A 16,218-nucleotide genomic window follows, 5' to 3' on the forward strand; every position below is an offset into this window, starting at 1 on the left:
TACAAAAGTCATGAAATCATAACTAGCTTTCCTACCTCATGAATCACTTTTATTTTTCATTTCTTATGAAAATGAAAAATCATTTCATTTAGATCATTTCTTCCAATGCTATTTTTATAAGGTGTAGCAAGGTGACTCATAAATCTGTACCAGAATCATGGGAGAAATTGGAAAGGATAGTTTGAGGATGGATGAACGTAGGACACCAAGCTCCATGGTGCACTGAACGCTCTCTCTGCCATTAAGCTTTTCATTAGCCTGGTGCCCAATTATTTTTTTTCAAGTGCTTTAGAGAGATAATACCACCAAACACTAAAAGTGGGAAGATAAATAGAAGGCTGTACTTATTAAAATGCATTACAATCTTATCCTCATTCAGTTACAGTAAATAAAGTAAAATAATCGCATAACATGTATATACTCTAGTTTTCCCATTTATATTTTTTACCAAAGGCATAATTACATAACTTTTGCAGCTGGACCTAGCAGAAAAATGTACATTATTTTTGAGTTGTCACCCTAATTAGACTGCATGCCCCTTAATTGAGAACAGGAAATGTGCATACCTGTTATATTGTTTACAATACCCTGCATAGTTTGGGATGTAAAGCAAAATGATAATTTTCAAACAAATGTGAATAAATATGTTTACTGTGATTAATGTCTTTATCCATACCTGTTGATCTCTTTAACCATTCTTATATACATTTATATTTGTATATGCACATATGCAAATGCACATAAATGAATGCCTATAAATAAACAGTAAAACAGAGATTATATGTGTAGACATGTAAGTGGGCACACATGTGTCTATGTGTTTCTGTGCACATCCTGTTTATATGTGTAAATAAACATACATACATATGCTTTAAAATTTAAATAGATTCAGTTTAATGAAATTGCTGTCAGTATAATTATTTTACAAATGTTAATAATTCTAATAAAGGATAACATTTTGTTCTATGACCAAATAATCTGTTTTGCATAAGCAACTAAGAAAAATACAAAAGAATTATATGTAAGAATGATTTTCAGATTCTATTATCTCAAGAATTATTGAGAGTCTAATGTGCTTTTGTTCATATGTTTCAATAGTTCTTATATAAATTGATAATGAGAAATTCAGTAAATAGGTACATATTAACTCATATAAAATGGCAATATTGAATCTCTCACATAATATAAATAACTTAAATATTTAAAATGCAGTAGAACCTCTGTGAATGGACCACCCGAGGTACTGTAACCACCTGGTCAACATATGGAGGGGTCGACATGAGGAACAAGGCTTGCTGAACTGACACGCCTGTGGTGCATGTCTGGTCTGTGAAATTAGGTCAACTTAAGGAGGTGGTCGGTATAGGGAGGTGGAACTGTTGAGGATCTACTGCATCATTAAACAATTATGAATGTTCTTCTTTCATATTACCCTAAAACTCAAGAAGTATCAGTAGACTTTGTAGCAACATGGATTCTGAAGTCATATCAATGAACTTTTTGCTATTACATCAAAGAGCATCATTCTCTCTTGCTGTTTACATAGATCTCTTACCCATGCATGATTTTCCTACATTATGTGTGAGTCATTTAGAAATGCTTGGCTCACTACTTACACAGATCTTCCACATTCAATTATGCATTGCTTAATCTACGAGGATATGTTCTGAGCAACACATCATCAGGTTATTTTGTTGTTGTGTGAACATCATAGAGTGTACTGACACAAGCTTAGATGGTCGAGCCTCCTACACATGTAAACCGTATGTCAGAGTCCACCCTGTGCAGGGAGACATGTGCTAAATACTGTAGGCAACTGCAACATAGTGTTGAGTATGTATCTAAACGTATCTCAACATAAAAGAGCTACAGGGAGAGCTCTTGTAAAGATTTGAAAATGGCACACCTGTGTGGCATTTACCTTGAATGGCGTTTGCAGGACTGGAAGTTGCTCTGGGTGAGTCAGTGAGTGAGTGGTGAGTGAATTTAAAGGCCTGGGACATTATTGTGCATGAGCATAGACTTCATAAACTCTGGACACGTAGACTACAGTGAATTTGCAAAAAATTTACTTTATTCAATATCAAATTAACCTTATGTAACTATAACATTTTGCCGCACCCTCGGCATCAAGCCGCAGCGAGGTGGCGCTGTCCGCGTTGTAAAACGCATGGGTAGGTGGTCTGTGCTCCCCGGAGCGAAGCCCCCAGCACCCCTAGTATGCACAGCAGCGCAGAAGTTGCCTAGCATGCTGTTTGTTGAACGTAATTACTTAAGGTGCGGCATAAAAGCCTGAGGAATGCCTGTGAATGAAACCTGTCTGTTCAGTTGAATGCCTGATTGTCTTTAGAAACTAAGAATAAACATAATGACTTACTGATCCATAATTAAACATAGTAAGAATGCCTGTGGAGACTCAGTGTCTCCAGGGGGAACGGTGCAATAGCACGCCCCTATCATAAATGTCAGTGAATTGAGACAATGCAGGAGCAGCAAACAAGATGTTCCATCCAGATATGTGCTTACACCACCCACAGCCACCCACGACTTAAAACTTTCCACATACCTTTACATTTCATATATTTCCTAATACTATAATCACTTACATAACCCACACATATATGAAATCTTTTAATCACATTAGAAGTAAATAATTTGTGAATTATTACTAATACTAGTAGTTATAAAGAAAGAATTTTCACGTTTTAAAACTTTAACCTTTGAAGCATTTACTTAGATAAGGGGTAGTGAAAGACACAACTGATAACCAATAACCTTTATTCCCCCTTGCGGGCAAAACCCCTTGCGGGCAGGACATTGTGCAAGTGGGATGGTTGAATACTCACATCTACAAGGTTAGATAATAACTTGTAAGGCTCATCAAGTTGTAAAAATACCTTTTGTAATTTGTAATGCTTTGTCAAAAATGTATAAATATCAACTCAAAATTCAGTAAAGTACAGCTGCTTTCTTCATCACTCGTGGTGTGTGGCAGTCTGTCATTTTATCCTGCGTCGACCTTTCAGCCAACCTGTACCGTTCGCCCTGAGCACCCTCGGACTGAGGCCCATCGACCGGCGGTCCGCGGCAACATTTATATATTAATAGTTCGCTTTATAAACTTTAATTTTTTTTAATCTCTGACTCATTTGTAACGTGTAGTAACTCTTAGGTCAAAACACTAACATGTTATTCAGCTGTACAAAAGTAGTTTGGGGGAATACCCTTTCTCTATAGAAGAATTGTATTTTTAAATTTTTCTGTCTTTTTACCTTTTAAACATTTTTGCTAAAAACCAAGAAACAAACACACACCTTAGCCTGGGCTGTCAGAGGTCAGGATTATCAATACCAACGTCTTCCACCTCCACATCTCGTCCCACTGGAAGGTCTCAGGGGCAGTCATAACACGGGGAGCGGTCAGCCGGAGGACAGCAGTGCTGCCTTCTGGATACCTCCTGAAGGACCTGCCCGAGGCTGTTTACAGTTCACTCTTTCATAAGGCATGTACGTAATCAGAAGTACAGTCTACACCAATGGTGAAAAAGCATTAGTATAGTAATAGTATAGCATAGTAATATAGTAAATACATAAGCCAGTAATAACTGATTGTCAAGTATTATGAACTTGACATAATTGTATGTGCTAGATCTTTCTACCACTGGCAGTGGGGTAGATTTGTTTACACTAGCTGCACCAAAGACACCTTAGGAACAGGTGCACTAGGTCCTCCTGGTGGCTGTGAGCTATGGCACCCCTAGCGGTAAGAATTTTTCAGCACTGGACCACATGTCAGTGGGCAGCTCCCAGCTGACCGGACGCCATTGTATGGCGCCTAACTGTAAGGACACATTCCTTAATGGAAGTGTCTTTACTATATCAGCACCCATCTCATTAAAATGTCTTTGTATTGCTCAATTTACAATCGCCAAAATGTGGAAACAGCCTAAATGCCCACCAACCCAGGAATGGATTAACAAGCTGTGGTATATGTATACCATGGAATACTATTCAGCCATTAAAAAAAATGGAGACTTTACATCCTTCGTATTAACCTGGATGGAAGTGGAAGACATTATTCTTAGTAAAGCATCACAAGAATGGAGAAGCATGAATCCTATGTACTCAATTTTGCTATGAGGACAATTAATGACAATGAAGGTTATGGGGGGAGAGGAAAAGCAGAAAGAGGGACAGAGGATGGGGGGTGGGGCCTTGGTGTGTGTCACACTTTATGGGGGCAAGACATGATTGCAAGAGGGACTTTACCTAACAATTGCAATCAGTGTAACCTGGCTTATTGTACCCTCAATGAATCCCCAACAACAACAACAACAAAAAAAAATGTCTTTGAATGACAGAAAGCTGTCATGCGGGCAGCGCAGTCTTCCAAAATTGTCACTCTCCCTAGAGGGTTGAGTTTGACAAAACAATCAAACGAAGCAGTCGTCATTGACTTTCCTGGAAGGGGCCAGCCCACTTTATTCTATTTTTGTGAAAATATCTGTCAAGCATCTAAACCAAATTAATGCTAGTTTGCCTGTCAGTCATTTTTGCCAGGGAAAAATGATGCTCGATTAATTAAAGCAATTAATTCAGCTCACGCCCTAAGCGTCCTCAGAGGTCACCCGCCTCAGAAGCACTTCTGTGTCCTTCGACTACCCGAATACTGAGACCTGCGCAGACCGTAGGTGCGATTTAGTCAAACTCATCATTTTTACTGAGTCATCAAGGATATTTAAAGTGGAACCAACTTTATTTTTCTTTCCATAAGTGTCTGTCCGTGGTGGTGGTGGTGGTAGTGTGGGGTGACAGCTGCTGGTGCAGTCGCCGTCCAGGCCTTCACGTCTGCTCAGAGCCCCAGCTAGAGCCCTGTGGATGATGGCCCAACAGTGCTCATGTCCAACGGGGAAAAGGCAAATAATAGTCCCTTATCATCATAAAAGTAGGTTTTTCATATAAAGACCCTCTGCAACTTTCTTGGGGACCCTAGGGCACCATGAAGTATTCTTTGATAGCCATTCCCTGAAGGAATGGAGCAGAGAGTTTTGAAATACAGAAAGAAATACACTGGAGAAGGCAGGAGAAATGATCTTTCTCCAAATAGGTCAGAAGCAAGGAATTATAAACAAGGTTCTCAAAGCCTGCCTGGGGTGATGCAGAAGGGAATCCCCCTCCCCTCTGCATTTCTGCACTTGTTGGAATTTGACTGCTCCTACTTAGGCCTGTGTGCTGCTCCCCCCAAAGCAGGCAATGTCACTCAGGTCATAGCTGGTAATTTTTCTTTTTCAAAGAGTTGAAAATTCTTTTAATAAATAAAATTATTCCACATTTTGAACTGTAAATCACTCAAACTATATATTTTAAGATCTATTAATAGAATTATTGTAAATTCCTCAGATTTTTGAGCGAAAAAGGATTTTAAACATCAGATACCTTGTACTTCAACACAACACGCTTTGTAAAATTAAAGTTCAATGAATTTCTCACTTGAACATCTGGTAGCTTGTTAAAAGCAGAACCAGGTCTATCTAATACTCATTTTAATTTTTGGATTTTCACGCCTCTTTCAATGTTTGCTGGGGTGAAAATTGTTGCTTTCCCACCATTATACTTAGTTCTACTTTCATCTCATAGTCATAGAAAACCCAATTACACTGACTTCACAGTTTTATTTTTCATGCATAACAGAGTCCAGAGGCAGGCGCAATGGAAGTTGTTTCAGGGACTCAAAGACATCAGGTTGAAATCTCTGTGATCTTATGACATTCCTCCTTTAGTTGCAGCTGACTGTTTCAAGAGGGCCATCTCAGAAAATTTGTATAGGATTAAAAAGGAAAACAGGAGGGCAATCTCTGAAGACCTGCTTAACAGGGAGGATATAGAAATTCAAGGCCCTGGGCTGGTGTCAGGCAAAGGCTGTGGGCCAGATTCGGCCCATTGTACGTGTGACTCCTCCTACCGGGTCTCTCTCTTCTCAGCACCCAGTTTTGTTTTATACTTGTTCCTCTGCAGTCTCCTTGCCTCAACAAAACTTGACCACTTTCTTAAATTCATAGCAGTGCCTGGTGGTCTAGGGGTATTTTGACCCTTTGTTTGCAATAGCTTCAGAAAGTCTGGCCTACACGAATTATCACCTGGCAATCCCATTTCACAGGGATATTAACATAGGCATGTTACCCAACGTTAGCCAATGCATTTCAAGGACTTTTTCTGGATCTTCTAGAAAGGCATTCCTTCTGCTCTGAGCCACCCACAAGGGTCTCTACTCCACCATGTGTGTCCAGGCCCATGTGTCATCTCTGACTTGAATCAGCAAAGACTAAAACTCTACTTGAAGCAGGGAAGAACCAGCACAATTGTGAAAGAAAAGGGGCCAGAACATTATGAATCCCTGCCTCTTTATAGTCCTAGGCTGAAACTTTATAGTTTAATGAGTTAATAAATCTCTTTTATGTTATAAGCCAATTTGGATTTTTCTATTACTTTTAGCTTAATAGTACCTATCTGATACATTAAATGGCACATCCAAGAACAAAAATAGGTATGAATGATTCAAGTTTCTGTTCAAGGTAAAAATGTTTGCTGAGGATCTACTACATAGACCATTGTCTAGGTGGTGTTACTAAAAGTTCGGCACTTGTCCACAAGCCCACATCAGAAAAATGTGGACAGGTGGTTGAGGGAAAGGAAGGAGGAGTTTATTAATTTGCTGACAAGTGAGGAGGATGGAGACTCATCTTAAACTGCCATCATCATAAATGGAAATACATACCTTTTAAAAGGAGGAATTTCAGCTTCAAAGTATCTTGTTTAAACTATGAATGATGATTCTGATTGATTTCATCTCTAACAAAGGCAATCTCATGGCCTCCTAGACCTGGACCTCCAATACCTCTGCCCGGACGGTTCCATTGAGCCACCTCCTATGGTACAAAGAACACTTTGACTCCTGGCCTGAGGTACAGATGCACATTTTAATTCTCAAAAAGAGTGGAGGATTGGGCTGTGCCTGTGGCTCAAAGGAGTAGGGCACTGGCCCCATATGCTGGAGGTGGTGTGTTCAAACCCAGCCCTGGCCAAAAACTGCAAAAAAAAAAAGAGTGGAGGATGTATTAGAAGATAGAAACCATTTTTACCCTTTTTCAGGCTGTCCCTTCTGTAATATATACCCCACTGTCCATTTTACCCTCCCATGTGGGAGGAGGGGCAACATAGTCATTAAGGTATTTCCTGCTGATTTGGGGTGATGCTTTGGATTGGAAGGTTTAGACTTACTTATGCCACTGTAAAGATGCAAGGCTAGGTAGGAAAGGACCATGGACCTCTCAGCATGGGGTTACTAGTCTCCTTATGCCATTTGTCTGAGAGATCAGCTTCTGCTAATTCAGACGTCGGCACAGGAATACCTACCTGCACCAAACATGGTCTAGGATGACAAACCCAGCAGCAATACAGATCAGCAGAATAGGCGATAGCCTGGGAAATCCTTACTAAGGTGTTACCTCTCTGTCCTTAGACATAACAAATAACCAAAGAAAGGTTGGCAAAAATATGAACAGTTTCATCTTTCCTTCTTGCTAAGCAGATACATTACATCACCCAAAAGCTGGCCCATCTTCTGGAGATTGGATCCTCTTCTTCCTTAGCGTATCTCTTGAATCTGATATGATGGACCTAAGACTTTTGCTCCTGGCAATTTCAATGAGGTGTGAGTTATTAGAAGCTCTTCATAAGATCCCTTTCACTTTTCTTCTAACTGGAGTGGGGACCTAAAAGAAGCAAACTCATGCCAAGTGGTTGGTTCTGACCCACTCATTCGACATATTGTTTTACTCTGCTTTCCTTACTCATGGTTATATTGTCATAATTACCTCTCATTGCTAGAAAGGCCTGTTTCTAGAGGCTACCCTTATCCAGATAGGGGCAAGCAGCACCACCTATCACACTCTAGCATCAATTTCAGGATGCACACAATTTCCATCCCAGGTGTAGGGCCTTGCTTACTTGCTGAGTTACCTGAGCAGGGTTCATTAGCACTTTTGCTGAATGTCCAGGCCTCTGTGGGGCTCAGATTAACTTAAAGTGCTCCTGAGTCCTGTTGACAATGGAGTCACCAGTCAAGAACATGCTAATGTTCCCACTGGAGGAGGAGCTGTTGAGCAGTCTCTGTAGCTGCCTGACCACAGCATTCATTAGCACCCTGCCCTTCTCCATCAGCTTGGCCTTTTCCCCTACACTGCTGCCATATCAGGGGTCCTGTTTCTTTCCTCCCACTGGTGTACATACTCAGGAACTCAGTGAAGGCCCTGTTGTAGGCCAGTAGCTCCTCGTAGGAGCGCATGTTAGAGTGGGTTCCTTCAGAAGGTTCCTGGTAAGTTTATATGCTCTCTATATTTAGGTCAGATGGGAAAGGTATCTACTAATCAAAAACATTTTGAAAGTCTATAGTGAGGGCCCCATATGGGCTTTTTGATGTTATTCCATAGCTTGAGACCCAGATGTGACAGAACCCTGCCATTTCTAGGAACCCCAGTTTAGCAACTTGCTATTTCTAAATTTATCCAATGTGGGTTCTGCAAGTCCTCTGCTAAGTTCTCATTAAGTAGGGAAACAACGCCCTTTTAAACCCCTAATACAGTCCAGCAGCATGATGAGGCCACCCCAGTCTGAAGAGTCTGCCATTCAAGTGCAACTGAGTACCATTCATAGTCACTCATTGGCCCATATCTAGGCCACTGCTTCCCTACAGCTGCCTCATCATTACCCCCTGCCCCCATGGTCCCCTATCTGGCTTACAAAGCACCACATTGTACCCAGCTGGTGCCAGAGGCTGGGGCAGTGATTGGGAGAAGGGGCCCAGACCAGTTCTGCCCCTGTGGCTAGTTACCAGTGTGTCCACACTGTCAATTATACCCAGGGCTCCTGTGGGGTATTTGCACTGAATCAACTAGTGAGACAGGAGGCTCTGGGCCCCCTCCTTCATCATCTGATTCCTGGCCTTGAAAACAAACATTTGCTCTCCTGGGGATTTCCTATCTGGAGCCCTGGCAGTGACCCTCCCAATGTCCTTCCTTTTTCTGAGAAGCACACTGATTGTGCATCCATCTAGGGTGACTTTTTCTGCCCTTTCCATGCACATTCAAGCCCCCTGTCTGATATTGGAAATTGCCCTGTCTTGGCTTTGAGCGCCCTTGGCCAAATTGAGTTCTCTGGTTCTCTTTTGGGTCTTAGAGAAGAGATCATTTCCAACCCTGAGTCATAAACTAGTGAGTGTAGGACTAAAGAATTAGCTCCAGTCATGGCACCAGGTTTCCATTGCCTCAGGGTGATTGTAGGGGGAGGTCAGCTTCATGGCCAGCTGTGGTCTTCTACGGGGCCCTATCAGCAACTTCCTGTGGATTGCCCCAGCTGCAGCAGGCATCACAGTGGGTGCCCTGGGGGCAATTGAGCAAGGAGTGGTCATCCCTACTGCTGCCTAGTGGTGGGCTATGCCCACTGGTCCCCCCTCCTACCATGTCTGCACCCTGGAGCTACAGTGCTGCTCAGCCCTTGCTTTGGCTGGCACCTAGAAGCTTACCCAGATTCTGGTGTGTGCCATGATAATTTGACTGTCAGTTTAAAACAAAGAATCACAAAGGGTTGCCCATAGGCTAGAAACAGGTAAAAGGTTCATGAGATCCAACCTGGTTACATATGGGATCTTGTCCCATCCACTTGACTTTCAGCAAAATAAGTGCAGCTCAGCAAAATAAGTGCAACTGTAAGACCGTATAATAGCTCCTGGTTAATTCCTCCCTTTTATAAACACAGGTACTATCTTACTTTCACCCAGGACTTTATGCAATTGCATGGAAGACTATGCCTATGGGATCTTGTCCAATTTACCAAATACCATTAGCCAAAATAATTCCAGTTGTACGAGAGTACAATAAATGAAGATTTCATTCAATAGCCACATCTCTTGACACTACAGCATGTACGTTGACTTGACACTATTGTTTCTTTAGTAATGGGTTCATAGCTGTAAGTTGGTCATTCAGCCAAATTTATTTCTAAGGGACTTTCACAGAGAACAGAAGTGGAGCATCCCATGTGAAACAAAGCTCATGAAGAGCAAAAACAGAGACTAAAGGGCATTTCCAACCCCCAAATGCCAAGGCCTACCAAATGGGAACCGCAAAGCCAGAGCCAAATTCTCTCAAGTGAGAACCAATGTCTAATCCCTGCCAGGTTTCCTGGGAACTGCAAATGAGCTCCGTATCCAATCCAATTTTCCTAGCTCCATTCAACCTCATAACTTCCACCCCAACGGCACCTTTAAATGAATCCAAACATAATGCCCTGCCATAGAGGAAGAAGGGCTGGAACACTCCCAAATGGGTGGAATCAAGGGTCTCAGTGTGCACACCCAGGAACTTACTCAAACACATGGCCAAGGCTGTTAGGAAACTTTCCAAATCTATTTCTTTCTCCTCAATTTTAGTTTCAATTTTGTCAGAACTGGATTTAATTTGGGGAGAAAAAGTCAGGACCTCCTGGAGCTAAACAGTGCCTGGCACCTATTGGGGGTGAGTGTATCCCTTTCTTTCTTTCCTCAAAAGATGTCATGCTACCCATAAAAACACATGAGTCAACCTGAGGCTGTTCCCCACCTTTTCTACCAGTCATGGGATACTATTCCACCGGGAAATTGATGGGTCTACCCACGGATGCCAAATTTCATTACAGAAAACTTTTCCTTGCCCCCAAGCCCACATGAGAAGAATGAAGAAAAATGGTTGAGGAAAAAGAGAGAGGAATTTATTAATTTGGCAGCAAATGAGGGGATCCTCATCCAAACATGCCATCTTCCTAATTATTTGCAGAAATTCAGAACTTTTAAAGGGAGGGTTTTCAACTTACAGGGTATTTTTATTTAACTATCTTTGATGGTTCTGATCAATCCCCTCTCTGATGAAGACAATTGCATGATCTCCTGGACCTTTGCCTAGAAAATTGTATTAAGCCCTTTCTTATGGTACAAACAACAAAGGACCACTGGCCAGAGGTAGGAAATAATTGCCAAAAAGAGGGAAGGGGGTTTTAAGAATACAGAAAACATTTTTACCCTTTTTTCCCTTTTCCAAGTTCTCTCTATTATAGTGGTAGAGAAAGTGTTTACTTGAACATTTTATCTTTGTTTGTAAATAAGTACAGCAGAACTTCCGTAGTTGACCATCTGCCTACATGGACCACCTCCTTAAGTTGGCCTAATTCCACAGACCAGACATGGACCACATGTACTCAATGGAAGACTGACCTCTGCATATTAATCACCACTGTAGGTTGTATCTTGACCACTTGGACTGTGAGACACAGTATTAATTTATCTCTATAATTTGACTGGTTAAGTACACTATATACCATGGGGTAGAAGTGTGGGCTTGTTCCTTTGTTGTATTACTTTTTCCTTAGTAAAAGTTCTATATTCACGTTGCATTATCATCACACATTGGACTAGACCTAACATCCTAGTGTTTATCATGTTTTGCGAAAGATACTTTTTGATGTGAAGAACTGTTATGAATCGTAGGTACATACTGTAATTACTGAGAAGTTTTACAATTAATAAAGACATGATGGACCAAAGGGAAGAACTCAAAGAACTTACATTGAAGGAAAGGGTTGAAATTCTACATTTTTCTGGAAAGCAGCAGCCAAAGACAGCAGAACATTTTGGTGTTAGCAAGACCACAGTTAGCAACATCCAAAAATGTAAACATGAGTACTTGCAGAGATACAGTAAGGAAAGTGGAAAGCTACAGCGGAAAAGGAGGAAAACTTCCTTCAGTGAAGTCAATGAAGCCACATTAAGCTTGTCCAGATGAATAGGGGCAGTTAACACCCAAATCTATGGGTCAATTATCCAAGACGTTGCTAAGAATCTCACACAGGAATTCAGGGTAGTAGATTTCCATGCATCAAGTTGGATTGAGATACTTAAACTGTGGAATGAGATCTCCCAGAAAGTCTTGTGTGGTGAATCCAGTGATGTTCCAGTAGAAGTTGTAGAAAAGTTCATCACAAAGTTCCCAGACTTCTCAGAGGTTCCAAAGATGATGATATCTTTAACACTGACAAGTGTGAACTCTTTTTCAAGGCATTGCCTAACAGGAGCCTTGTCATAAATGGTGAGAAATTTAAGAAGGGAAAATTTCTCAAGAACATTTCACAGTTCTGCTCTGCACTATCTTAACTGGAGAGAAACTAAAGCCTTTTGTGATTGTTAAACCACCAAAGACATATGCATTTAAGAACCCAAAGCTCAATGACTCCCCATCACGTAGAGATCAAACAAATGTGCATGGATTCCTGGGCCCGTATTGGCAGAGTGGGCAAAGAGTATTAACTGAGAAATGAAGAAGAAATGGTTTGTTCTACTGATAGTAGACAACTCTCCTGACTACCCGCAAATAAATCATCTCACAAACATGACGCTTCAATTTCTGCCTCCAAATATGAACTCAAAAATCCAAGGCATCATCAAAACATTCCAAACTTACTACTAGGCCCAGCTCCTGCAGTGGGTGGTTACTAAAACACAGACCTGAGGTCCACCGGTGGAAGCAACTGCATCCACTTCATCAGTTAACACTTTGGACGTTGGCCTGGGGTCCGTTCTTGGAATGAAGTTCAGCCAGAAATGATTCAGAAGTGTTTCAAGAAAGTTGGAATTGTCACAAATCAAGAGATGATGTTTTGGGTTCATCACACAGTCTACCTCCCACGGAAGAATTCAAAGGAGTGGATTCTGAAGGTTTTGTTGCAATGGATGATGCAACAGCAAACCCACATAAAAATGCAGGAAACAGCTGAAACAGTGGAAGAAGCAAGTGAGGACAATGCAAATGGCAGAGGCTCCAAAAGAAGAGGATGTCAGGCACCTGATAATGCAGTTGGAGTCATTTGCTGTGGAAAAAATCCTCGGGCGTGCTGGGTGGTATAGCTGGTGTTGGGAGTGTTTTCTACAATTCGTTTTGTAATAAGAATAAGAAACAGGCTAAAATTGATTTTCTTTGTTCAGAAAGAATTATTAAACCATGAGCAAACAGTAAATGTATTGATTTTGTATAGTACCAAGTGTATGATATTACTGTGTTTTGATTATGTATGATTTTTTAGGATATTCTCTAATAAAAGTTGTACCAGAAAGTAAAGTACATGTACGTATCAGGACAGTGGGCCTTGTTCCTTATGGTTGCCACCTGTATGTTGACAAGTTTGTGACAGTCCCTTGAGTGGTCAACTTAGAGGTTCTACTATATAAATTATTTATTACATAAAATAAAAATGCATACTATTAATATAAGAGCATTAGTTAATGATTTTAGGGTCAATAACATAAAGGGACAAAAGAATTATAAGGATTTTTTAAATAATGAGGCAAAATTTTCACATGAACTTAATGTCTGGGTAGAATTTTTCATACACAGTTTGAGGAGGGACGCACATTCTAGTAGAGAAAATAACAGAAGCAAAGACATGAGGATCAAAAGATACAAGAGTGTATCTGTGGAGTATCCACTGTTTGATTTTTCAGAAATTTACCACACATGAGAGAGGGACAGTAAGACTTTATAGCTAAAAAGTGAAGCTCAAATCGTATTATATGAGGCGTTGAGTGCTGGTCCGAGGAACACAAAAAGACTTTTCACAGATGGTGAGGCAGGCTTGGGAGCTTTTGAATAAGGGAGTTATATTAACAGCCTCAATTTTAAAATATCACTCTAGCAGTAACGTACAGGATGGGCTTGAGAGGATGAATTCAGGAAACTGCTGGGATATTTCAGTGAAGTGAGAATGGTGATAGGGAGCCAGTTAGATCCCCCAGGCCCATGTGCTTTCATGGTCCCACACGGCCACAGGCACAGCACTAACCAGGGCCTGCCAAGATGTGCAGACATTGCTATCACCGAAATTATATTAGGGTGTTTTGTTTTGTTTTGTTTTGAGCTCCAAATAATAAAATAGATTGTGATTACTGAAAGATGGGTCCGCCAGATGGACATTTGAATATTTCATAGAATCAAATAAACAGTTTCTAGAATAAGCAGTGGCAGGGACCTGGCCCCCTCTGGAGCAGGGGCATCTGGGACATGCCCTGGTCTTCAGCCACTGCAGGTGTCAGCTGTGTTGTCTGTTCAACCGCTCCTTTCTCACAATCAGAGTTCTTCCTCTAGTGTGTCTGGCCTGTCTCACTGGTTTCGAGAGCCCATTGGCAGCAAGTCACTGTGTGTGGATGAATTACTCAGAGGGTGGCTTATCAAAGCAGGGGGGTGGGGGCAGGGAGGACACACCAGTCAGATGAAAGCATTCCTTCCTTAAGAAAGTAAGTCAGTGGGAGGGGCTGCATTTACCTTTTACTCCTGATGCTCTAAATACGACTGTAGCTTCAGCACAAAGTAATGCCAAAGACAACAGACAAAATAGTCTTGACTGCAAGGAAAGTACAAAGCAGACAAATAAAAGAAGTAATTTAATAGGACTTTTCAAGGACATCATTTTTCCATAAAGGAAACTTAATTCATTTTCTTTTATTTTTAACATCTTTCCTTGTGTTTAAAATAGTATGTTTTAAATATAAACGTAGGCACTAAGATAAATCACCATGTCACTCCCCATTTTTCAAAAATAGCTTCACTTAGCAGGAGTTTCAGAATAATGTGGGTCTAGTCATTTTTGGAATAATCAGAGACCAAAGTAGAATCATGAAAAGGTATATATATCATAACTTGGAAAATTTTGTAAGTACATTCCCAGAATTTTAAAGATGTATGTTTGGAAGGCCCTTTAGGGTTTCAATTTCATTTCAGTAAAAATATGGTGATGTCACATTGATCTACATCTATTGGATGGGATTATTTAGGAAAAAAATAAAGGAGTTCTTGATGGGGGAGTGTTCCTCAGGGATTTGCATAAGATACTGACATGTAGTGCGAATTTACTTATGCATTCTTGGGGTCTTAACACAAAGAATATTTATACCTACTATTTCTGGTAAAAACTTTGACTTTCAATTCAAACAATTAATGGCATTAATCCAAATAATAGTAGTATTTATGCCTTCAATTATATTCCTCTCCCTCTCAAAAAGTATGTTGAAGTCCTAATCCTTCACTTCTTTAGAATGTGACTATATTTGCAAATAGAGTCATTACAGATGTAATTAAGTTAAAATGAGGCCACTGGGGTAGACACTAATCCATTAGGACTGATGTTTTGAGAAAAAGGGAAAATGCAGATGGAGATAGGTGCACACAGAGGGAAGGTGGGAAGACAGGCCTTGTGCACACAGAGTGAAGGTGGGAAGACAGGCCCTGTGCACACAGAGAGAAGGTGGGAAGACAGGCCAGGTGCACACAGAGAAGGTGGGAACTCAGGCCCTGTGCACACAGAGGGAAGGTGGGAAGACAGGCCCTGTGCACACAGAGAGAAGGTGGGAAGACAGGCCATGTGCACACAGAGAAGGTGGGAACTCAGGCCCTGTGCACACAGAGGGAAGGTGGGAAGACAGGCCATGTGCACACAGAGAGAAGGTGGGAAGACAGGCCATGTGCACACAGAGGGAAGGTGGGAAGACAGGCCATGTGCACACAGAGAGAAGGTGGGAAGACAGGCCATGTGCACACAGAGGGAAGGTGGGAAGACAGGCCATGTGAACACAGAGGGAAGGTGGGAAGACAGGCCATGTGCACACAGAGGGAAGGTGGGAAGACAGGCCCTGTGCACACAGAGTGAAGGTGGGAAGATAGGCCCTGTGCACACAGAGTGAAGGTGGGAAGATAGGCCCTGTGCACACAGAGTGAAGGTGGGAAGACAGGCCCTGTGCACACAGAGAGAAGGTGGGAAGACAGGCCATGTGCACACAGAGGGAAGGTGGGAAGACAGGCCATGTGCACACAGAGAGAAGGTGGGAAGACAGGCCATGTGCACACAGAGGGAAGGTGGGAAGACAGGCCATGTGAACACAGAGGGAAGGTGGGAAGACAGGCCCTGTGCACACAGAGTGAAGGTGGGAAGATAGGCCCTGTGCACACAGAGTGAAGGTGGGAAGACAGGCCCTGTGCACACAGAGAGAAGGTGAGAAGACAGGCCACATGCACACAGAGGGAATGTGGGGAGACAGAACCTGTGCACACAGAGAGAAGGTGGGGAGACAGGCCATGTGCACACAGAG

Source organism: Nycticebus coucang, chromosome 13 (assembly GCF_027406575.1).
Source record: "Nycticebus coucang isolate mNycCou1 chromosome 13, mNycCou1.pri, whole genome shotgun sequence".
In the NCBI taxonomy this organism is placed as follows: Eukaryota; Metazoa; Chordata; class Mammalia; order Primates; family Lorisidae; genus Nycticebus; species Nycticebus coucang.